The sequence below is a fragment of the Patiria miniata genome, unplaced genomic scaffold, assembly GCF_015706575.1.
Source record: "Patiria miniata isolate m_02_andy unplaced genomic scaffold, ASM1570657v1 HiC_scaffold_5, whole genome shotgun sequence".
NCBI classification, from domain to species: domain Eukaryota; kingdom Metazoa; phylum Echinodermata; class Asteroidea; order Valvatida; family Asterinidae; genus Patiria; species Patiria miniata.
In genome coordinates, this window is record NW_024037072.1 from 7,695,045 (window position 1) to 7,721,855 (window position 26,811).

Here is a 26,811-nt window from a genome sequence, read left to right on the forward strand (position 1 = left end):
ACCAAAACAAGGCATCCAAATTGACCAATCCACAGCTTAGTCCACATTTCTGATCAAAATTACGCACATTTTGTAAAGTCAACTCCAATTAGCTGGCACGCAGGTCACATACAATTTGCACGTTGGGATATATCAGACATTCCACCGTGGCTCTGCACACATGAATGTCTGATCCTCAGACTTCCAAAACAGGAAGTCATTTTAGAGTCATTTTGAATGTGAAATACATTTGCTTTTAAAGATTTAAGAATTCAGCCAAGTTATCCAAGAAAGCTTATTTACACAGGCAGTAATGGAGACATCTCACTCAATTAAAGTACAAAAAAATCTGGGCACAGGTATACACATCACATGAGTCAGAGGATATAGGATGTCTAGGTTGGTTTCAGCCAACAACCATGAAAGGTTTGGGGAGTGTTTAGCCATAAAGGATGAAACCAACCGAATTTACAACCTGTTAGAATAAACACTGGGCAATCCTGGATCAAAATAATGTTTAGATTTCCAAGTGGTGATAGACAGGACCCATGTACATGTATTAGCCTTGTTCTGATATCATGTTTATTACACATGCCGGCACATGTAATCTATGTGTTGGAACTAGGGGTGTGCATTTACGGGAAGTACAGGAACTGGGTATCCAATCGAGAAAAAAAACGGGTACCCGGGTACCCGTTAAATAAACCCAACCCCAAAATTCAAATCTCGAAAGTTGCTGTTCAGATTGTTCATGAAGGTCTGCACGATAATACTACCACATCAGTGCGTCAATACAGCAAAATACAGTGAGCTCTTTAGCTTTACAGTATAAGTTGCATTTTCGCATAATAGTGCCATTATACTGTGTGCATTTGTTTTCAGGATGTTTTAAAGGTAACACTGCAGTATGTACAAAAATATTGTTACACCGACCAGTTTTGTGTTCATAGATGCTGGGAAAAAAAAGCAAAACATTGCTCTTGTATATACATGTAGTCTGGTCCCCTGACCCTCCTTCAGAGGAAACAGAGCAATGTGTAGACGTCAGAGAATTCTCAGATCAAAGAACCAGACAAGCTTGCTTGCACCCGTTCACGGATGTGTAACCAAAAAAGTGGACATTTGAACTAAATTTGGTAAATTGGGGGCAGTATTGAAAAAAGTCTGTTTGTTCCCAACAATGGTCGGCCAACCATCATTGGAAATTGATACAAAAATTCCACTTTTCTTGAAAATGACAGCATACCAGGTGCCATTATTTCACATGTGCTAGGGACTACGTGTATTATTCACTCACAGTCAATTAACTACAGTAGGCCTATTTCATAATATTTGGCAGTTTTGTTTTTTGATGTTTGCAAATTGTTACCTTTAAGATGGGCCTTTGGAAAGTACATTAAACTTCGCTGACCCAATCAAGAATGGAAGAAGGAAACCGGGCTTGTTTGTACACATTTTGTTTAGGACGACTTTATCTCAGACACAGCTTGGAGGTGAGAGCTTACATTTATTTTAAACAATCACACTAAAAGAAAAAAAATCTTCTCACAAAGAATTGTGGTGCACAATGAAGTGCATAGATTATTCCAAAGGTCCTTTTCTAAGCTAAAATATTGACATACATGTGTATGTACAGTTTCATGCTCTACAGTACAGTAAATAACACTTTCTTTTTCTTCAAAGACTATTTTCATCAAAAAGAATTTTGCATTTTCTGTCGGTGACAGAAATGTGAACATATTTGTTACAGAAATCCTTAAACCAACAGCAGAATAAAAAAAGATTTAATGATCATGCGTCCAAACACCTTCAGAAGATACTGTGTACACTGTACGTGTCTCTTGCCACCCAACATTATGCAGAAATCACCGAAAATGCGACCGTTCTTACTCCCACGCTCGACTCCCGGCTGTGAAACAGTGAATTATAACCCCTGATACTGCTGATCCACAATCAATCATGGTTATTTAACGCTCTGATCCCATGGCAATTGGTTGAATGCAGGGATCCTGACAGTATCCCCCATGGCTCACCCAAGATCTCATGTGAAATGCATGAACTATCTGACAATATTGTCATAAAGCGCTCTGCATTGTTTACATGAAGAGGCATCCCTGTAGAGAGACATCTATAATTAACAGACAAATATCAGGGAGCAAAATTACTGATTGTATTTACGTGAGACACTTTCTGATTATTTTCATATAACATATTTTATTCAGACAAAAACTGACAAAACAAAGAAATCTCGTCAGTCAAATTTGTAAGTGTTAGGCTAACTGCATTCTCAATTTGTCAGAACAAACAATATAAAAAAACAGCATATGCTTGCCCTTTGTGGGGCACTGCAAATTTGGTTGCCCAGATTTTGCACAACATGGAATTTCAGTTGCCTAGTTCTGTCTTTTGTACATCTTTCCTACATGTATGTTATGGATATTCTTTTGACCATACACGTAATGCCACGGCATGGTTCAGAATATGGATGGTGTTGCCATCATACCGGTACATGAATTTCCTTTCATTTTTAGCCAGTACTGTCAGCCTCAAATATTGATTTCTTTAACTTAAGTATAGAAGTAAACTTTGATTATTTCGGTAGCGCAAATAGAAATATGAAGTGCTAAAAATGTGTTACCGGACATCACAAACTGAACGATTGACTTGGTTCGGTTTGTTTTGGAAGGGCTATGTTGGGCAAATTTCGGTTCAGTTCTGCAGTTCAGCTGCAGCACTGCTCTATAGACGCAAATTTCATCAGAAAATTCCCAAGTAATGTACAACACTCATACAGTGTCAACTGTCAACACAATCCATCAACGTCATTTCTCAAATTGGCAATAAGCTTTCGACTCTAGGCTACATGTAACCTGTATCCCTTGCCTAGTTTCAACATCTCTGGGGGAATAAGATAAAACACAAAATCAACCTGTTGCTTGAAAGGTCAGACCAATTTACTGACATTATGATCCCCTTCACGTGAAACTGGAGGACCCATTGGCACTGACTATGTACATGAACCTGCACACATTCAAGGTATTACTGCATAAGAATTTTATTATTTAATCAATGCCAGGGAAACTTGCTATATTCCAGTATTAAATAAAATCTCAGCTATAAGTACAACTGTACTAGTATTAGTGTAATTTTAAAAAAATCTATTAATCAAATATGTGTGGACTGTCCACGCTATCATTTTTGGAGGTCAGTAGGATTCAAGAGTGCATCATCTGTTTTATAATTGTATACCAAATGTTTTAAAATTATGCCAAAATACAAAAATTACTTATTTTTTTGTTGCACATTTCTGATTTTTTTTAAACTGAAGCCGACCAGTGTTGGAAAAATACAAGTTTTCTTGAAAATGTCAGCACACCAGGAGCCACTATTTTACAGGATACGCTTTGGACCGTCATTCCCTAACAATCCAGTAAGATATTTCATGATAATTAGATCACTTCAGTTTTTTTTATTTTACAAATGTTGTATCTTTCCTTTAAATAAAACGCTTCTTCGTGTCAATTTTTTTATTATTACAACATTGAAAGGAAATTGTAAGAGCCCAATTTTCTTCAACTCTTGAAAGAAAGCCACTACAGCCCTCCCAGTGGAGACCCCTCAAGCCTCTAAAAGCCGGCCATTAAAATCATCAACCAACCAAAGTCACGAAAACCCTTCCTCTCCAAACATAACAAAGGAGCACAAAAAAATCCAGAGAAAAAGAAAAATTGGAAGACTAACCCTCCAAGTAACCGTGAAATTAATCTGTGTCCCTGCGGCAGTCCCATCAAAATAGCAAAACTAAAGGAAGGGGGTTGAAATCGTGACCCAATAGCGTGAATACGTGGATGAAAGCATGTATCGGTGGCACTCAAAAATGCATTAAAAAACGGGCTCCCGAATGAACGCTGAGGCAACACAGACTGATTGCCTTGCTCCGAGTACGGTTCATTAAAGAATGGGTAGATGGCAGTCGCAGACATGAAGAAACGATGAAACATTTACAGCCGAGTGCGTACTACAATGTATGTGAACAACACTAATGGAAAGGGTATCGAATGTTATGCAAAGTAGGGTCATACAAGTTTGTTCTGGCATCAACTGTACAGGCAGTTCAGAAACACTCTTGAGAGACCAAATTATTTGGAAACGTGATATGTTTTTACATATGCGGAACATTATTCTTTTTTCATCTGACTGTGATTAAGGACAGATCTTCCTTTCCTTTTGGGAAAATAAGAGAAGGGAAAAAGTGTACAACAACAGCCAAGGGATATTTTCAGAGGATGGATTCAAAAGTACCAGTGTTTTTTGTGTAAACAATTTATTTTTAGGAATATTTTTTCAAGGAATTTGAAAATTTCAGCAATGTTGTTTTTCAGTTCTGTACCTTGTTTTGTTATTCAAAAAAAGGGGTTAAATTTCTTAATCAAAAGTTCTTTTGAAATTTCTTAACACACAAACCATGTTTAGGAGCTTGACAAGTGATATAATACTAATGTTTTTCATAATGGTACTTTCTTTATGGATATATTCAAACCAGCCAGCCGACCAGCAAGCTTGATGGTCGAGTGGTAAGATGCCTGCACTAGTTAGCAGGAGGTTGTGGGTTCGAGTCCCACCCGAGTAGTTTGTGAAATTGTCTTACAATCGCTTGGGACAACACGGAGTATAGAAATACATCGGTGAAGGGCAAAACCATTTAGTGAATTTATGGTTATGTAAAATACATCGTGCACTGTAAGCAGTAAAACCACATACGTACATGTACATATGTGTAAACCATTTAGAGATACAAAACTCTATCCTTCCCATCTTACATCAAATTTTAAATGTAACTTTAACCCTAACTCCCTAGGCCTTTTTGCTAGGATGTAGCCTCAATCCTGCAAAATCCTCCAATTGGCCTCATGGAAAAATAGCATATAACCTCAATCCTGCAAATTCCTCCGTTATTTCTTGAATATGGTCCATGGAGGGGTGACCACTGCCTGAATCCTGCAAAATCCTCCGGCTATGACTGTCAATAGGCTGAGGCAGAGGCAGTGACATCCTGGAGCAGTGCGGAGGATGTCAAGTATAATCAAGGGCTAAATTTATGCACGGCTGAGCATAAATAACACAAGGTCCGGCCCAAGACCTTGACACAGTGCGTACTCCGAAATCAGCAACGCACTTTTGCCATGTAACCTCAATCCTGCAAATTCCTCCAATTTGCAAAAAGGATTTTGGAGGATTCAGGGCGGTTAGGGTTAATTGACAATACCGGTACACTGCCATATGAGTCAGCTCATAAAACATGTATTTTCTACTCTACTCACTATTGACTCACAGTTTATGGGTCATTAGTAAATATGGGGTCTCCTTTTTTCCCGTCCCTGTTACATCTGACATCTATGATTTTGTAATTCTCAATGCACTCATCAGTATATTCTTCGTCTATCGTAATTGAAAGCAAAAGACCTACCGAACAAATAAATAGTCATTTTAAACAACATTTGAATGGCAAATTACAAGTTCCGAGGTATTAACAGGGACAGAACAAAAATGTCACACTTTGGACCCTGAATTTACACAATGACATTTTATATACTCCATAAATGTACATCTACATACAGTACGTACTGGTACAAGTATGTTGTCTGTGTCTATACCAACAATTCCAAAAAAATGTGGAATTACAAAATATGAAGCATACATTTTATTAGTCCATGGAGATTATGAAAAGGTCAGATTTACATGTAGGTGTTTTCACACAAGATTATGTGAATATCTTACAGCTATTCTTGTGGCTGTAGATGGCCTTTCATCTTGACTTTTAGCAGTCACTGTGTTGCACCTGTTGGCTCACATCACGCAAGGTGGGTGTGTCAATTTCAATTTTATAGTGCCAATGGATATGATGTCATGGCAACATATGAGGTGCCAATTCCCACATGTCTCGTTCTTGAGTCTCAAGACTGCAGATTCTCATACTTCAAACCAGTGGGTAAACATACAGGCTGATGATCATGTTCATGTACATGTACCTGTACTAGTGATCTGACATACCGTGCCCTCTGGAGACGTGCACACAATAGGGAACAAAAGATTGTATACGTCTCTGCAGGGCAATTTCTACGAAATCGATATATGGATTTTACTCAAAAACTAGGAATTTCCAAGGTGGGTTGATCAGTCGCAAATGGTAGAGTTTTAGAAAAGGGATATTAAGGCCGAATTTTAGCCAAAGAAGTTAATTCTGGTTGAAACAAGAGCTTTTTGAAACTTCACTTTCAAACCCGAAAACTTTACTACACGAGAACAAAGAAATGTCTCCACAAGAATACAAATTTCAGTATGTGTGTACATTGTACATGAGCATGAACATATCATTAGTTACCATACCTTCCCAAGTCTTCCTTAATCCTCCACAATCCTCTTTTTCAAAATGAAGGATTTTGCAGGATTGAGGCTATGGCAAAATTGTGTGGCTGATTTTGGAGGATGCACTGTGTCAAGGTCTTGGGCCAGACCGTGTGTTGTTTATATGCTCAGCCGTGCTTAGGCCTAGATTATACTTGAAATCCTCCCCACTGCTCCAGGATGTCACTGGCTCTGCCTCAACATGCCGGACAGTGCGCTGGAGGATTTTGCAGGATTGAGGCAGTGAACCCCTCCAAGGACCACATTCAAGAAATGCAATTTTTACATGGAGGCAGTTGGAGGATTTTGCAGGATTGAGGTTGCATCCTAGCAAAAATGTCTCTAGTTAGGGTTAATGAATGTCAGTTTGATATCTCCATACTTTCTACATAAATTGCAATAAGATCACATGCACTTGAGTACTACAGTCAAGGGAGGGTTTGTTGGTACACGGTGTGCAACTATCCCACACCCTTCAATAAAAAAAAAATTTAAAAAAGAGATGGGAAAAATGGAACAAACAAACTTACACAAACACAAATCTCAAAACCAGAAGCCTCCCAAACTCCAGTACTCCATGGAAGCACTACATGCATGCCAACAATTACATACATTTGTATGTTCATAATATGTTAAGCCGGATTACACATAATCCTTATCCGATTTATCAGATTTGGAGATAAGCCATTCAAATTAGAGATAAAGTGGAAAGCAGGGTGTCTTAATTGTTCACTGATGGGAATGGCAAATAAAATCAGGGTGTCGAGTTTGGAACAGGACATAATCTTGGTCAAAGATTCCAGGATTTTGATTCCTTCCCCCTCCCCTCCCCCCCTTCTCCCCCCCCCCCCCCCCCTCCCCCTCACTAATGCATTCACGCCACCTCCGATCCCTGGCAGTCACAGTTAAGCCACTTTAGTGGTACCATACATGTACAGGGCAAATGAAACCACTGTCAAATTAGGAACTTCGGCACTGATATCCAAAGGTAGAGCATACATGTCCCTCAAGCATGATTTTTTTCAAAATACTGCACCTGTGTCACGTGAACATGGAATTTCAAAAGTATCAGTGCCAAAGTTCCTAAGATTGAATTTGATTCTTGGGATAGCGCCCTCTGTACAAGCATACAACTGTAAAGTACATGTAACAAAAAAAACGAGGAAATATCAAGTGTACAAGACTGATCCGAGGAAAAATAGCCTGCCTGTCCAGAACTACAGTGGAATAACCACGCTAGACAGGGACCCGGAAGCAGCTGCATTCTGAGAAAAACATCTAAATTCAGTCTGGAACTAAGACTAGGAACAGAAGGGTGGCACCCACCCATCCCTAAGGCTTAAAGCATTTAATCCACCTGTTCATAAGACCTTATCACGTATGCAGGTTGCCCTATGTACATGTACCTGTGGCTGACTCACAATCTTCCTGGGTGAATTCAAAGCATGTAATTGCTGACGGTTGTCAAGTCACAATGATCCTATGCAAACATATTCTGTGCCAAGTCGTCCTTTCATTCAAAATCAATCAAAATCAATCAAGACTATTTTCTACAGTTAAGAGCTCCCAGCCCACATAAAGCTAGCCTTTAGTCAAGTCCCACCCGCCTATACCCGGACCATCCGGACACGTAGCGCACCCCGGATGCCGGCACGTAAAAAGACTAGCACGAGCGGCGAAGCCGCGAGGGCCTTTACCATCTCGTGGAACTAATCCCTTTATTCACGTAATATAAATCAAGCAATATAAACCAATCATCTAACGGTGGCTTGCGGTTACCAGCAACAGCACGCGCGCCATGGGGCGCGTGCTGTTAGGCGCCAGACGACGGCTGATTTACGTTAGTAATTCTGCATTTTCATTGGTCAATTCACAACGGGTAATGCATTATGCATGTCTACCAAATCGGTAGACAAATGTAAAGAAAATCATTTATAAGTGTTCTCCACGAGATGGTAAAGGCCCTCGCGGCTTCGCCGCTTGTGCTAGTCTTTTTACGTGCCAGCATCTGGGGTGCGTCACGTGTCCGGGTAAGCGCGTAGGACTTGACTAAAGGCTATAGCATAAAATATGATCTGACTGTTGGTGACTAGCTTGTGTAAAAGGCATGGCAGGGAAGACGATTGATATTTTTACTGTCTGTGACTGTTCAGATAGCAGGAGGGTTACTAAGATGTACTTGTAAGTTTTAAACTAACTCACAAATCCATCCATTTCTGAAATTACAGCAAAAGCAAAGTTGCATGTGTATTACCTTTAAAGATCATTGCACTGAATACTGATCAAAGGCATACCCTTCCTTATCCCCTTAGTGACCATAGAGGCAAGAAGCATCCAGAACTGAGACGCCCATAGCAACAGCAGGTGTCAGCATATTTAACCTCATTTTTTAACAGAACCTGTTGAAGCTTCAAAGAATTACATTTACCGGTACCACTGTACAAGGGTACTGTACATGTTCAGTGTATACATTTCAGATGCTTAAACATTGATGCCCTTTATATTGGGAAATAAAGTCATGTGACAAACAAGTAGTACAATACCCATCAAAATCATGCAAAATTTGGAGTTGGAATAGGTACCGGTATATGTGTATTTGACTTGCTGTATCTTTTAACGTGTAGGCCTACATGTACATTGACAAGCATACATTTGCAGAACTACCGTACATGTATACATGTTGATGATTAATCAACACAAAGGGCACGCAATGTATATACGATATATGCACACATACTGCATTGATTGTCCACTTCATTTATTCATGCTGTATGCTTTTGTTAAAGGAAACTGTATGGTACGGTACATGTGTCCTCGGAATTCTTTTATTATCGGTACCACAATATAGAAATGTCATAATCATTTCATTACAAGAATATATTTTAGGCATTTTGTTAATTCAATGCATTCATTGTCGACATACATTATAAAATACCGTATTGTCATTTATGTACATTAATAGGTCACTACTAGTGTGAGTTACAAGTTACACTTCATAATTATGTACACATGGTGTGAACAATCTCACGGTATTTCCCAAACCGCATAATATCTCCATTGCATGCAAGTACTTATATCACCGCCTGTCAGCTATTAAGTTGCAGCCCAGTTAACGTGAAGAAAAGAAAACGTAAGACAAGCTGGATCGGCAAGGCGGCAAAGCCCCTGCTACATGTACGTCCAATGTCCAACAGAGGAAAGAAAGACACTTTTGATATCCTGTGAGTCATCTTTCCCTTCACGTGGTGCACAGACGTGGCGCACGCGGTGGCCTGATATGAGGGGAAAGCCTTACTGTCTCGAGGACTTAAACATTCGCAGCGACAACTCGAATCTGAAAAAAAAGCTCGGCATTTCTTTATATGGATGATTCCCAAAAAGCTTTCCCTTAGGGCCACAGTAGTATAGGGCCTTGGTGTTTTTTTCGTAGTTGCGTTTAGGGGCCTAGTGTTTGGGTTTTTTCTGGGGGGTAATTAAATTTGGAAGCGGGGCTGAATAGGGGATTAGCTTTTCTGCATACAGTCTTCAGGATAATTTAATATCCAGGACACGAGCCACATGAACTGTATGAGGTTAATAGGCGATATTTACATGAAAGGTAATTATGTGGATAACATCCATGCATATACAAAATGTATACAAAAAATTCCAATGCATGTTCATATTGTATGTAAGACCAAATTTACACAACAACAAAATGAAAATGTGCACAGCTAAAAACATTATCCAATGCAAAAAAATGTAATGCACATATATATATATGCAAAAGTAGCTGTGTTTTTTAGTATTATAATTATCATTTCATCATCAATTTAAATTCAAATTGCATTTTGTTTTTTAAATTTGTTTGCACATGGTTCAGTGCTGTTTAATAAAATGTAATTTGGAAACATACTTTTTAATGTATTCAGTCTACAGTTTTGTTAATGGGTCACCTTTGTTGAAATTATATTAAATCTTAACGTGTGGGTATACGTGTAAATTCTGATTTCCTTAATTTCAAATTTCATCCTTAGGTTTTTTTGTAAATGTAGAAGCCCTCTCGAAATCAATCAAAGTATTTAATTCTGCAAAAGCAAATAAAAGAGCATTTGCACATCATGGCTTGGTTACAGGCCCAACTTCTTTCTAAAACTACATTTTGATAGTCGCACTCCGATTATTTCACGAGCAACATAATGATTACATTCAAGGATGTTGCGCATGAGGTAACCCGAGTGCATCTATCAAAATTTAAGTTTCTTATCCCTAGCCATCTTTTTTTCCGGCCCACCTCTTTCCCCCCCCCCCTCCCTTTTTTTCCCTTTTGTTAAATCATACAATTGTAATATTTTGTTTTATCATTTTATAACAAAATTGCAGCTATGTACAAGTCCAAAATCTGGTACAGACTTTGACAGCAAAAAAGAAAAAAGCTGCCTCCTCCCCTTAAACAAAAATAAACCCGGACAAGAAAGGTTTTTTAAAGTAGCCTAAGGCCAAAAAAAATAAGTCTCCGGTTTCTGGTATGGAGCTTGTCCAAAAAGTGGTGCGGCGACGCGGCGTTTTTTTTTTTTTTACCTGACTTTTTTGCTTCAAATGTCGGCTGATGACTGCAAATGGTGCCCGACTAAACTTAGTGCAAATATATGGGAGTCCAGAGAGGCCACATAAAGCTTATTCTCGATCATAACCCCATCTAAAAACACGTTAAAATTGTGCAGTAGCAGGATTCCAGTCAAACCAGTGAGTTTGGCGTTTTGAGACATCATCTGTCATTGAAAAAAAACCTTTTTCATTTTGCCGACGCGCATGGCTACGGCGACGCGCGCGCATACCAGAAACCGGAGACTTTTTTTTTTTCGCCTAATGCAGCTTTTTTTTTAGTGCCCAGTAGGCTCAGGGACATGGAGCTGCTAAACAGAGACTGCACATGATGCTCTGACTGCATAGCCAACCACCTGTTTTGACAGATCAAGCACCCTTGTGCAATCAGTCAGCAGTGCTGTCCAATGACCCCATAAACCATGTCAATTCCAAGGAACGCTCTACCACAACATGAGGATCAAATTGATTATGATTGATTTGAGGCTCAAAGTTCAATACAGTTCATTGTTTCCAGTTTGGAGATTATGAGTCCCTTGTATTTATGGCACACCTACTGCAATTATCCACTAGCTGAGTGAGTGATTGTTGACTCTCTCAACCACTTCCCACTGGTATTTTTTTTTTTGCCGAAAAAAACCATTTTTGAAAAAGACAAGCTTTATCAGCCAAATTTTAAGATTAAAATTAACATCACAAATACTGACTTTTGAGTGTCATTTGTACACTTCTCCGAAGCCCCACCACAACAGGCCATGTACAGCGGCCAAGTTCCAAGTTCAAAACACGGTGTACACACACTCTCAAATTTGTATCCTTGTGGAGACATTTCTTTGTTCTCGTGTACCGGTAGTAAAGTTTTCAATTTTGAAAGTGAAGTTTCAAAATGCTCTTATTTTAACCAGAATTAATTTCCTTGGCTGAAATTTGGACTTAATATCCCTTTTCTAAAACTCTTCCATTTGCGACTGATCAACCCACCTTGGAAATTCCTAGTTTTTGAGTAAAATCCATATATCTATTTCGTGAAAACCTTGTGGAGACCTATTCATCTATAGAAGTTGCCTTGTGGAGACCTTTACAATGTTTTGTTCCCTATTGTGTGCGTGTCTCCACAAGGATACAAATTTGAGCACAAACCAATACTAACCACTGACTGTGTACGGTATGTACAGTACTTCCACTACAAAGACTTGGGGAAAGCTATTTACACCATACACTGCGAACAATTGTTTGCACATTTTTTTTGGGGGGGGGGGGGAGAGATAGAGAGACAACGAATCAGGCTTAAAAATAAAAATAAACAAATGCCAAGGTAGGAGGGGATGGAGGAATTGTCATTGTCAGGCATGCAACTGGGAATTAAGAAAAAAAACGAGGACATTCCTAACCACACAAGCCTTTGCAAAGTGTTTTTTAATTTGTAATGACATTCATGAGAAGTAAAAAAAACGTGGAAATCAGCAGATCCGAGGTAAAAATGCATGCAGGCCTGCATTATACACGAAACAGCAACTGAAATGATGATTTTTGCAAGATAAACATAAACATATACAAATTTTACCACCTGGCCAAAAATGCAAGTTGGAAAAAAAAAATAAGATAACATTCAATCCACGACAAGACTTGCACACGTACTCCAAGCAGCCTTTTTGTCCTCCCCCCACCCTCCTGCCAACCTTAGTAATATGAAGTTCATGGTCACCATTTAAAAAAAAAATTTATTGGGGAAATTGAATTCCCTCGAAGGGTGACGACCCGACAAGAAACCACACTTAACAGTGGAACCATTATGGCTTGAATTTAATATAACAACCCATCAAAGTCAAGGGATGCTCTGCAATCCTGATCTGGTGATTGACTAGCAGTTTGCTCAACTGGGTTAAATCAACAATTCGGGGTGGGCAAACAGGGCAGTTAAGTGGAGTGTCATTAGAGTAAGAAATGTGGTGCAGGGTTACTTGAGAAATAAGGATCTTGGATCTTCCGTCTTATGAACTGGAAATTACGTGAAACAAGAGTAGGCCCGGACCAGCAAGGTTACATACAATTATTTGACGAACGATGCCGCAGGGAGAACTTAAAGGAATCTTTTCAGTTGTTTGGCAAGACAAATCCTACATGTTATCTCTTGATATATTTTGAAATTCCAAACAAGAGCAAGAAACCAATGGCAAATTCTTTCAATGGGAATCTAGCTTAGTGAAATTCCAGGCTGAACAATCGTCTTGTCCATTATCGGCAATATCCAAATTCATGTGTTTTATTTTGGGCTAATAAGGGTAAATCAAGCATGATAGACGTGTACAATGTAGCACTACCTACAATGTAATAACAAGTTGAAAAGTAACCATTAAATATCTTTGGAAAAAAAATAGTAGGCCCTATATTTGATAGATAAATGAAGTTGTTATATCGTGTGCTTGGATACTGTAATTTCATTGGTCAAGAATGGCTACGTGTCTGGTCTATTAAAACGCATGGCACACACTGAGGGCGTGAAACCTGCCTAATTATCAAAGGTTACACCGCACTGATTTAATTGATTTCTCGCACAGTAAGTTACAACTCCTAACTTTTTGACTTTATATTGGCACGATACAACAAAAACAATTGTTGACTGCTGGGATGCAGGATATGGCATTTTTAACCCTTTGGGGCGCATAGCACTCCGAGGCGCCCCTCGGATGTTAAAAACGTCATATCCTACATCACGCCAGCCAACAATTGTTAATTGATACTTGTACCGGTAACAATAAAAAAACAAAAAGGGACCCTTCTGTTAACAACTTGGGGTCTTATTTATTATTCAATGAATTTTCTCTTTTTTTATAATCACCTGTAAACCAGATGAAGTTCAACTAAAGGAATAGCACAGTTATTCTGTTGCTACTGGTACACAAGTTTAACAACAGAGGCATATACATGTACCCATGTATATTAATTTAAATGTTAGGGTAATTGTTTCAGTTTATTTTCTGTATTCTGACTGCTCCTGACCACACACTGCTTATGTTCACACTCGAACTGTGCGCATATTTTATGCATACAAACACAGCATCAGAAGGCACCTTGTGAAGAACTCTCACTGTTCGGACAAGGATGCAATTCTGCCTTGGGCCAGGGTCAGCAAAGAGGCCCTCCGTCAGGTGTTGAGGAGAGCCAAAAGGCCTTTCACTCTTAGGTTGTACTTTGAGCAAATGAGCCATATTGAGGGTTGGAACAGCTGTGAAATCAAGGTTATTGACACAAGTTTGCATTTCAAAATCGTTTCAAATTTAGATCGATCACGATGGCTTACGAAAGTGATAGATTTCTTTGAGCTGTCCCGAATAATGAATAGTCGAATATTCGACCATCGATATTCAAATACATGTAGCTTTTTCCAGTTTCAATATTCGAAAACAAAAAACACTATGCACGACTGTGATGTTATTTTATCTTCAAGTTGCGGCACTTTATTGTAAGGTGCCACTTTTTTGTCGATGGTAACTTTTTTGTTGACGGCGGTTTATTGTTCAAATCCTTTTGGTAGATTAACCCTAACCCTCCTCAATTCTCCGAAATCCTCCTGCCGGTTTCGGATGATTTTAGAGGATTGAGGAGGAATGGCAAAGATGTATCGCTTTTCTGTGGAGGAATTAAGCATCACGTCAAGCCAGTAGGCCAAATCCTGCATTGGTTATGTTCAGCTATGCATAAATCAGCCCTGTGTTTTTCTCGTATTTCAACGCCATTCACACTGCCTCAAACCATTGCAGTAATTTGCAGAGGATTTTGGAGGATTGAGGCAGTGGTCACCCTCCACCGACTACCGGTGAATTCAAGAAATAACGGATGATTTTGGAGGATTGAGGCTGAATCCAATTTTTTCTTTAGCCAGAGGGCCTAGGGGGGTTAGGGTTAAAGCCTTTTTACAGCTATAAAATCCTAAACACTCTAGCGCCCCATATCGATTGCCGCAAGCAAATCTTAACTGGCACACTCTTCATGCAACTTTTTACCAGTGCAGCACGCAGTCGCGGCTTGCACTTTTGGAATATATCTGAAATTTCGGTGAAACTAAATTTTTCAAAATTGGACAGCCCTAATATTTCAACTGTTTGCACCCCCGAAATGTGCCGTCGTTACTTTGCCTTATTTGCTCAGAAATATGACCTATTAGGGAACCACAACAAAATAGCCACAATAAAATTATACGGAGCCTCTGTCGTACTCTTCATTGAGTTTGATCAATTCTAGTTTGGCTTTGCCCCAACGGCAGTTCTGAAAATTGCCAATTCCCTTCATTGATCACGGACAGAGGTGTTACCATGCAAGCGTTCGTGTGTGTGAGGTTTGCAACAGTTCAACATATGGTCCACAGCAATCAGAGTTCTACAAAATGAAGGCCTGATTCTAAGTGTCACGTTCTGGGGTTTTGAGTCAGCTATCACGTGCGCATTTGTTCCGCAGCCAGACAAGATCAAGTAGGGGCTACCCAACTGTTTTGTACATCATGCAATCACAGGGAAAACGTAAGTGGAAACAGGTGGTTGAGTAATAACCGTTCAGTTAGAAATCCAGACATTTCCTGGTTGATTCCAAAGACCTCAGAATTATTTCAATTTTTTTTTCAATTTCATTAACATTTATTTCCATCAAAAGCAAAGTAAAAGCATCATGACAGTAAGTAGTTATCTTAAGATTTATAAAAGCATGATTTCAAAAGCCGAAGCTTATAGGGGCAAGCCTATACTTAAAAAGCAAAACTGTAAAAGTAATTTCAAAAAATTTCAAGAAAAACAGACAAACTAATGGACAAGTACATATGGAACACAAACAATAACCAAGGACGTATCGGTACATGTACTGATGAACATACAGACAACAGGAATCAAAGATATTACATTTAATAATGAGACTAAGTAACGTAGTAAAGTCTGTCATGAGCCAATGTGGCCCATCAGGCCGGCGTTTATCTCAGGTTTCGGTAGCATGAAACAACTGAGAATATTTCTATTCCCCCTGAATGGGATGCTAGTCCAATCGCAGGTTACTCCCCAGCTAATGCCAGTACCCATTTATACTCCTGGGTGGAGAGAGGCAAGTGGGGATGAAGTGGCTTGCCCAAGGACACAATTATGACCAGCAGCTGGATTCGAACCCTGACCCTCTGATCAGGAGTCACGAATACTAGCCACTAGGCCACACTCCCCCAGATGAGATTATCACTACGAGAAAATAGAGAGCAAAGTATGGTAGCTGGTCAGGACAGAGAAAGAGAAAGATACTTTGCTACATAATGGGCCACAAGACGGTTCTTGAAACTGATTTTGAATCGGCCCACACAGAGGATTGTGATTTTATAGACTGATGTGATTCCACAAACATAATGTAGTGTGATGGAAACAGATCATGCTCCATGAATCATCGTGCCTGGGATTACCCTTGCCTGGATTTCACAAATGAAACCCTAAACTGCAGGAAACATCCAGGCCTATCCTCCCAAGTCTCATCCACCATCCCCCCCTATATTTTCTTAGTTTTCTAAAGTGCAGTCACATCTCAAAAGTCAAACATCATTTGGAATGTGAGAAATCTGGCAAGTGATGAACAGTCGATGGCGCCTCGTGACCACAAAGTGTGGACACATTTTGTCAACTTCTAATACCGAGGGGACCTGACTACCAACCTGATATTAACTGTCTGTTATTCGTATCTTTTTTTCAGGTACATTGTACTTTACAAAAATTTCAACAAGTTATGTATCAGTTTTTTCAACAAAACGTTGTTGTGCTTACATGTGCCCCCATCTTTTAACATAACTAACCCGCGCAATTGTCTACTTTGAATTGCGTATTTAACCTACAGGTGCGTGAAACCTCACATACGCACTTGGTAAACAGCAAAACTAGTGGCTGGCACGTGATGGACCAGTGAGAAGCTGGCTCTCGAGCTGAATACTTATGTATGAGGTATAATGATTATATTTACATGTATACCGGTAGCACCGAAGTGCCCCCCTTTCAGCCCCTTTTCAGGTCCCCCCCCCCCCCCACCAATTCTAATGCTTTAGTAGTTTTTTTTATCGGAGCACAAAGGAGTCAGACATTTCTGATGTTTGTGGTTCATGAAAGTGGTTTATGTTTGTTGTTGGTTTTGGTTTTTGCCACCCTCCTACCAAAAATAGAGAGAAAGCAAACTTGCATGACCCCGAATCCAGAGTTTGTGTTTGTCCTCAGATGTACATACAATACAGCATTATCCCCTCTCTGTCCACCAAAACAACCCAGACTGAATAGAGGTACAATGGGGGAAGGATTATTTCCTGCATGGGTGACCCTGATGATTGGGGTGCAATAGGGGCTGAATAACACCCAATCATATGGGTGACAGGGGTAAGTAATTGGGCTGTTGTGTCTGGCATGGGTGCTGTTATGGGCCGGCAAGTCAGCTGGGCGGGGAGCATGAACTACTGAACTTCACAGGTTAATAGGGTGAAGAGAGCAAGGGAAACAAAGAAACTTATTCCATGTACACAAACAGTTGAGTTCAAAAGATCTACAGACTAACTTGATTTCTCTGCCACTTATACAACATTTGCAAACATTGATCAACAAAACAAAACGCCCAAATTATTAGGAACCATACTCGGCTAAATGTGAATACTAGTCTGACACATCCTGTGAAATCATGGCACCTGGTATGCTGTCATTTTCAAGAAATGTGAAATTTTTGTATCGATTTCCAACAATGGTAAACCGACCATGGTTGGAAAATACTGGGTTTTTTTTCCAAATACTGCCCCTACTTCCAAATACTGGAGAATCTCCCATGAAGTAAGTGAGCTGGACAACCAACAGTAACATGCACACGCAAAATTTCAACATAGAGCTAGGACCTATATTAAATTACTAGAGCACTAACTCCTCTTTCTTATGCATGGAGATACGTTGAATCCTTCCTGCGCACAGACATTTCGAATTTATGTGCGTGTTTGTAGAACATAATGAAATTAGATGGATTGAATTTTAAAAGTGTAGGCCTACTCTCAATGCAAACCGCTAGTACAACATACACGAACAACTGAAGCGTACCATGACGGTTACAAAACGTCACAACAAATATAATCTGCAAGCGGATATGTGCAAGCATTTGTGTAGCTTGAGCAGAGCAAAATGAAATGCTCATTTACTGATTGTGCATTTCAGTGTAGGCGCATCGGCTTCGATAACGCACTTGTATAGAAAACAAACGCAGATGCACATGTATAGCCGTACAAAATTCGGAAAGAATGTAGTATCCAGACACCAATTCAGTGGTTGTGTACAAAGTCTATGGAGAGTCAAGAAAATTTTCCAAGTATTTCCTAACAAATTGGAAATGTTTCTCAGTCCAAGATTCATGTCTTTTCAACTATTTTGCAATGAGTGACCATTATTGAGATGATTATGAAGAAAAAACTGGCATCAGTTTGCAACATTCATTCTTCATAATCACACAAAATTTCAAGTTTTCCATAGGTTTGTGCACAAACATGGATGCACCCAGCACTCTGGTTTTCGATCACTCCTGCTTTTACAGTTTAATACATGGCAATGTCAATTTGGAGGTTATTTTGTTTCCCTTGACAATTCACGGAACCAACACCGGTTTTCCATATTGACCTGAGACAATCTAGTCAACACTGCACTTCGGAGACTACACACAACTGCCATGCAGTGAAATGTCACAACAAAACCACCTAGCGCTAGGCCGGCCTACCTGCGATCAGATCCCCACCGCTTGTCCAAGTCGAAAGGCAGCGGCATGTTTATCACCTCAAATCCTCTCCTTTCGTGAAAATTCTTGTCGATTCTTAGTCTCTGATCATTGTCTCATGGGTGTGGAAGAATAAAACTTGAGATTTTTGCCTTTTTATGTTTTTAAACATCATTTTTCCCTTAGAAATTTACCGGAGCAATGAAACAACCGGCTTGCTGAATCGTGTGAAAAATACTATGCGAAAAATATCGATGGAAACGACCACTATTATCATAGGGGTGTTTGCTGTTTACCATTTCATTTTTTACTGTCTCGAATAGTTCATGTAATTGTAAAGTAATATTGCATTTGATATTTTCTTCCGTTTGCATCTGATTGTACTATGCACTTCTTTTATTAAACGACTTTATTGCATATTCTGCCCATGTTTGTCCATCACATTTTATGATAACCCCCACTTGTGTTACTCCTTGTAATCGTCAACGCTATGCTAGCGCTAACGCGTGTGTCATCATGAGGTTGTCATTCATATCGCTGATGATGTATCGAAACAATAATTATGAATCATGTTATGGATTTCCCAAGATTATTTTCCAAAATTAATAATAATTTCCTTTAAAAGCTGGTTTCCGTTTACTGTAATGACAATGGCTAAATTATTTCCGTTGACCTAATCGTATTTTTTAAGTTAAAACGTGTATATTTTCGACAGTAACCAGGTTGTTTTATACCCAATCTGATTCGCATTTTGTTTAATTGGAGAATGGCATAACTTTAATTTCAAGGAGTATAATGAAACGGAAATTTATGAAACGTTTGGCATTAAAATACTTCACGTTAGGTTAATGACGTAATTCGGTCATCTACAGAGAGCTCTTTGAGCTCTGCATTTGAGAATAATAACGCCTTGAAGAAAAACAATTTTGTTGTATTATTACATAATTATTTCCCATAATTATACAATTTTTGGAATTCAAGTTTTCGGCAGATTACTGATAACGACATTATCAGTAATCTTTCAGCATCACATGGAAAATTTCAGTGACGATACTTTGGGAAAATACTATGTTAGCATATGCAACATTGAATATGACCAAAGCGTTATTTGCTGCAAAATTTCCTACTTAATTACCAAAACTCAATAACAAACTTTAATAATGAGTTTTTTGGATATCAAAGGCTTTTTAATGACATGTAATTTAGTCATTTACATTTATGGGAAAAGTCTGGAATGCATTACGGATTTAAATCAGTTATGCTTTAAAAACCAGGTGGTACATGTAATAAAACATTGCATTGTTTTTGCATTATAATAATAATAATAATAATAATAACATTTATAACGCGCCTTTTCCAAAGGTTACAAAGCGCAACCAAGGACACCTCTGATAGTAGGAAAAAAAACAAAAAAGAACATTAACATGAATGAAGTGAACAGGTAGGTTTTAAGTGAGGATTTAAACATATGTATTGAGGTGGAGCATCGAACTGATTGTGGGATGGAGTTCCAGATTCTTGGACCCGCCACAGTGAGGGCCTTATCTCCTGCTTTCTTTGCAGTGCGAGGAATACGTAGGTTCCCCTGGGAGCGTAAGTTTCTTCGTGCCGGTGCTGTAAGATCCAGTGAGCTTGAAATGTATTCTGAAGATGAGTTAGTGGTTACTTTGTACATTATTAAGGCTGTCTTGTACCAGTGATGCGTTTCTCAACCAATGAAGCTGCTGAAGAAGTGGGGATGTGTGAGTGTGTCTTGGAAGGGAGAAGATGACCCGGGCTGCTCTATTTTGAATTTTCTGCAAGCGGGCCAGATCGGATTGCTCGAGTCCGTTGAGTAGTGAGTTGCAGTAGTCGATTCATTATTACCGTTATTGTGGAAGCCCTTTGGCTATGAGCCTACAATCTTTACAGTTATTTATCATTAATTATTCCAAGTGGGTTACAATCTGCATTGAAATCGGAGGGGCCATTCCTGAGATCCTTAAGGGGATGATTGCGCCATCGGTTGTCAGAGGCCCCCAAAATGGATGTTTTGGGGACGGCAAATGATTGTGCTTAAACGTGCCACCTGAGAGCTTGGCAACAGACAAAATTGAATTCAGCACCCTCGAATCGACAAAGAACAAGCATTTTTATGTTTCCACCAGAAATCTTGAACGGACTTCATTTTTTAGGCGCGTCTGGCCCACGGGTCTATCTAGAGTCCATCGGTCTAAAAAAAAAAAAAACGTTCGCAATTCTTTGTTCCGTGTCTTGAGTTACCAGCGCGTATATACGACGCCGATAAATCTGACTCGAAATTTTACTTGCCTTGTTAATTTGTTTACATCTGTTAATAATGGACTTAACGAAAATTATTTATTTTTTTCATTTTGAAAAAGTGACGCAAATAACTTTCTGAGAGCTCACCTGCAGCTCATCTCGTTTTTAGAATGGACCACAAGAATAGCGCCCTCTGGAACGATCGCTATGAGGAGTTTTTCTAAACCTTGGCTTCGCTTCAGACATGTCTTATAAATCATTTTGAAACCTTTATGTCCAAACTAAATAGAAATACCCCAGCGATTCGGCCAGCTCTGGCCCATCAGTGCTAATAGGTATAGATGCTCCTCGTTGATAGATCCAGAATCCCTAAGTCAATTTTCATTAGAGGTCTCTCGAAGCCACTTCCGGAACGAAACCGATGCTTGTGAAAAAAAAAGATAATATACAATGCTGGATGTGACTGCCCAATATTCTTGCTCACGTCGGCCCGTAGTCATACCTTACCGCGGCATTCAGTGGCTTAACCAAGGGGGTCCTGGGGCACGCCCCACTTCCATCAATTCTCAGTTCCTCCCCCCCCCCCCCGCTCCGACCCCCCCCCCCCCCCCCCATGCCTCTCGTCAAGGAAGTGTTTTTTTAGTATATTTTTTAGTAATTAATCAGATGCCTCCTTTTTTTTAAATTCCCTTTTCGAATTTTGGGGAAAGGTCCTTGGTTCGCCCTTGGTGTCCCCTGACCCTCATAAAATGCTGGACGTGCCCCCCCCCCAAAAAAAATAAGGCTACGCCCACTGGTGGCATTGACAGGTTATTGACAATCGGAGGTAGACATTTCAACTCCAATTACATTTTAAAATGTTCTTAAAGTTTTGTTTGATTTTTAATGTAAAGTAGAAGTCTCGTTTTAAACCTCCACATTGGTCAGGGATATTTGGGTACTTTCTTGAATAATTTCTTGTGAGTTAAATTAGGAAACAGACAGACGTTTTGACAGAGTGAACAAAAAAAAGAAGTTATTTAAAATTGTACGAATAAAAAAAATCGTTAAGCAAAAAGTTGAGGTTTAAGTGACTCTGTTCTATTCATTACTGTAAAAGGCACAAAAGAGTGTATTCAGTAATTACAAAATATTATGTCAGATGTAACAGGAACCCCCCCCCCCAAAAAAAATCGAACCCCAAATTTATTGAAGGACCCCATAACGTATGGCAAGGTAATTATACAGGGTGAGTAAAAAAAAACCACGAAACCCAAATGTTGGGACCATTATTTTATTGAAGTTCTGCATGTAGCATTTTTTAAAATCTAACATTATGAAAGTCCACTTCTTAAGCTTTTTTTAGTACAAAAATCATTCAAATCACTCATGTACTTTTTAAGTTATGGAATTTTAAACGCAACCACCATTTTAAGGTTCTGTCCACGGATCACACAAAAAAAGGTGTGCGTTCTTTCACCAAAACGAAAACAATTCACACACATCCCTATGTGATTTGTTTTGCTGAAAGAACACTGAACTTTGTTGTGATCCGTGGACAGAACCTTAAACGGTGGTTGTGTTTGAAATTCCGTAACTTGAAAAGTACATAAGTGATCTGAATGATTCTTGTACTAAAAGAAAGCGTATGAATTGGGCTTTCATATCTTAGATTTCGAAAGTGCTACATGCAGAACTTCAATAAAACAATAGTCCCAACATTTGGGTTTCTTTTTTTTTACTCACCCTGTAGAGGTTAACTCAAAGTTGGCACAAAAACATAGTTACGGAGGCCAATAAGTTACTGTCACTCCGGAGTATTTCCCAAACCTGTATTTCATAAAAAAAAATTGTAGCATTTCAGAACAATGGTAAGATAAAAACATTCAATAACACGTCATAATCGGTGTTTACTGGAAGTTCCCGACTTTTTACATTTATTTCACAGTCTGGGAAAATGCCATGTTTTTATCTTGATTACCCAATTGTTTATCTTTGAACAAAATTGGTATTCGTTATGCAAGCTTTTTACCCGCTAATAACCAGTAAAAAAAATTTTTTTTCCATATACCTCCATAGACGTCTATAGTTATACATGACTTGAAGCTTTGCATGGCGGATGACCTAAAAACAATAGACAAAAATTGCGGGTAACACCATGTGGAAAGAAATCTCTTCTTGGAAGAAGTGTGGTTCTGAAAAGAACCGGTTGGTTGAGTGTAAAACTCGACGTTTCGGCAGTGTGTTCTGTTCGTCCTCAGAACCACATTTCTTCCAAGAAGAGATTTCTTTCCACACGGTGCATGTCACCCGCTATTTTGTCTATTTTTATGTCTATAGTTTATCCTGTATCCCTGCAAATTAAATTTTAGGGGATATTTGGATAGAGTTTGTCCGATACGATACGAATGCGGGATTTTTTTCTCCGGGTTGTAGGTCATGCACGTACCACCCAATTTATAGCCCCATAAAATGTGGCTCAAATACTGCATGGACTTTGCGTTGTGAGCCATGCAGCTGTGACGTCTGAGGAAATGTTGTTCCTTTATAGCTCCAAAACAGACAGTTTTCATTGCTCCACAATCACTTCTGCAACCCCAAGCAATCTTCCTTTCCCCTAGACCTTCAGATATCCAACAGTATTTGGACAAAAACAATGACTTTCTTATCCATTATTTTTCAAGTCGACGCGCGTTGGAATCAACACATCATCTGGCATAAGCTGGCACGCTTCTCTTCATTTTCATGCTTTTTCCTTCATCATTCCCATCATTTTTACCCCATATTTCAAAAAAGCCATAACCTTGTCCTCATTCCATGACACTCATGCTGCTTTTTAGTATCGCCAGGTATTTGGTGGGTCCAATAAAAGAAAATGGATTTAGTTGTCTCACAGAATACAGAAATTGGCCGCCGAAGTACACTTTTACCAGTTTACTATTGTCATTGCTGTCAACCTCGTTCTTAGGGTGTCGAGCAGTACGCTCACACCACTACCTGCTCTCTCACCCACTAATGGATCATTTCATTCGCATATCCAACATTTCATTGGATACGTATGCAAATGAGAAATAGTTACCCTAATAGTAAACCTAAAATATGCAAATAGCTAAAAATGGAGTCATGACGCAACTACTTTTTCTAGTCATAGGCCTATTAATGAAACATTGCATGTTTAACTAAATTCCTTAATTTCCTATTAAATTTTCAATAACTAGGAAAACCAGTCAGTATATTTTGACTACATGTAGAGGGACCACTTACAATACTGGCTAACTTCGCTGGGCCCCCACCCCCCGGCCCCCGCTCAATGCTGTCTCTCATTGCGCGGTCTGTGCTCCATCTCAGCTGGAGAGAACAACATTGACCGGGGAGCGGGGAGTGGGTGACCGTGGGAGGCTAAGGTCATTTCCAGGTGTCCCAACCATTTTGGCCGGGATTGTATAGCTCATTTATAGCCATTGATTGAATCACCTCTGCGCTTGCAGCATGATTTTTTTTTATGATTGTATAACCAAATGATGAAGTTAATTAATGACGCACATTTCAAACATGCAAATAACAAGCGATATAGGTTTCAACCACGCGAGGCTTGAAATCAATTTGATAAGTAACAAGTCCATCAGATAGGGTATAGCGCCGGAAACCTTACGGTATATCAGGCTTTAGTATGTTTTTCATACGAGTCAATAATTCCAACAAAAGTCTGTGAATGTGACATGTTTTAATCTAAGGCCAAGCTGAATCGATAAAGCTCAAATATATGGGATGCTCCAATCGGAGCTAGTAATCAACAGAAAATGATTTCACTGGTTCGTTCATTGGCACGCTTCCTTGTGGTTTATTCAAGAAATTTAAGTAAAATGTCTGAAGTAATCAGAAAGTCTTTAAACACGTTTCGTGTTGTTTAAATAACTTCACACTGAACAATGAATTCTTTACATTCCTCTATTTAAAAAAAAAAAAAAACCTAGAAGCAGCAACTAAATAATTCTGAAAACGAATAGGACTGCTGCAAACTGCTTTCTGACTGGATTTACCTGAAATATAACAGTCTGAAAAAGTAATGCGGCAAGAGGATGCTGAAGTTCTTTTTCAAAGGCAAAATGACGGAGGTACAAGAAACAAACGTGGGGATTTACAAGCAAGCAGGGTTGGGAGGAGAAATACACAAGTGATTATTTGGGTGGGGCACTAGTAGGTGAACATCACAGAGGATGGGGTGGAAGGACTAACAAAGGGTTACATCTCTATAGTCCGACGTCCCATTGGTCCGACGTCGCATTGGTCCGTCCCATTGGTCCGTCCCATTGGTCCGATGCCCCATTGGTCCGACGTCGCATTGGTCCGAAATGTTGTTCCTTTATAGCTCCAAAACAGACAGTTCTCATTGCTCCACAATCACTTCTGCAACCCCAAGCAATCTTCCTTTCCCCTAGACCTTCAGATATCCAACAGTATTTGGACAAAAACAATGACTTTCTTATCCATTATTTTTCAAGTCGACGCGCGTTGGAATCAACACATCATCTGGCATAAGCTGGCACGCTTCTCTTCATTTTCATGCTTTTTCCTTCATCATTCCCATCATTTTTACCCCATATTTCAAAAAAGCCATAACCTTGTCCTCATTCCATGACACTCATGCTGCTTTTTAGTATCGCCAGGTATTTGGTGGGTCCAATAAAAGAAAATGGATTTAGTTGTCTCACAGAATACAGAAATTGGCCGCCGAAGTACACTTTTACCAGTTTACTATTGTCATTGCTGTCAACCTCGTTCTTAGGGTGTCGAGCAGTACGCTCACACCACTACCTGCTCTCTCACCCACTAATGGATCATTTCATTCGCATATCCAACATTTCATTGGATACGTATGCAAATGAGAAATAGTTACCCTAATAGTAAACCTAAAATATGCAAATAGCTAAAAATGGAGTCATGACGCAACTACTTTTTCTAGTCATAGGTCTATTAAAGAACCTAAAAATCCCTGGATTACCAAAGGTCTACTCAAGTCTATAAAAAAGAAAAATAAACTGTATAAAGTATTTCTTACAAAACCTGCTGAGATCAACAAACTCAAATATAACAGATATAAAAACAAATTAACCACCGTTATTAGAGCCTCCAAGAAAATATATTACTCAGAGTCTTTTGGGCAACAAAAAAACAACATAAAAAATACCTGGAAAATCATAAATGAAATTTTAAATAAAAAGCGCAAAAACATCAAGCCAATTAACTCGATCAAAATAAACAATAATGATGTTAACGACCCTCAAACGATTGCAGAGCATTTCAATCAACATTTTGTTAACATTGGTCCAGATTTAGCTTCTAAGATACAACATAGTACTTCTGACCCTATAACACATATCAAAGGTAACTTTCCCGATTCTCTATTCTTAAGCCCAGTCACCGAGGAAGAACTATTTGATTGTATCAGTAAACTTCCAAATAAGAAGAGCTCTGGTCATGATGAACTTGATAATATTTTGATAAAAAATATTGCTCCTTTTATTGTTCACCCTTTAACAGATATTTTTAATCACTCTTTAATTTCCGGAGAGGTCCCTAATGAACTTAAAATTGCTAAAGTTACTCCAGTTTACAAAAATGGTGATCGTTCCAATGTCACTAATTATCGCCCCATATCTGTATTGCCATGCTTCTCAAAATTGTTAGAAAGGTTAGTTGCAAACCGTCTAGAAAAATTTATTGCTAAATTTAACATACTGTCACAATCTCAGTATGGCTTCAGGGCCAAATATTCAACTGAACTTGCCTTGATTGATTTAGTTGATAAAATAACATCTAGTCTGGACAAACGTGAACATACAATTGGTATTTTTTTGG

At 39.1% G+C, this 26,811-nt stretch overlaps 1 long non-coding RNA gene across 1 annotated transcript in view; it reads right to left on the reverse strand.

The window, feature by feature from the left end:
* Nucleotides 1-18,935, reverse strand: part of LOC119741963 — a 42,987-nt gene extending 24,052 nt beyond the window's left edge. Inside the window, exon 1 of the long non-coding RNA XR_005272794.1 lies at nucleotides 18,715-18,935. This is a non-coding gene — a long non-coding RNA (uncharacterized LOC119741963). The remainder of the gene's footprint in view (nucleotides 1-18,714) is intronic.
* Nucleotides 18,936-26,811: the final 7,876 nt, after the last annotated feature.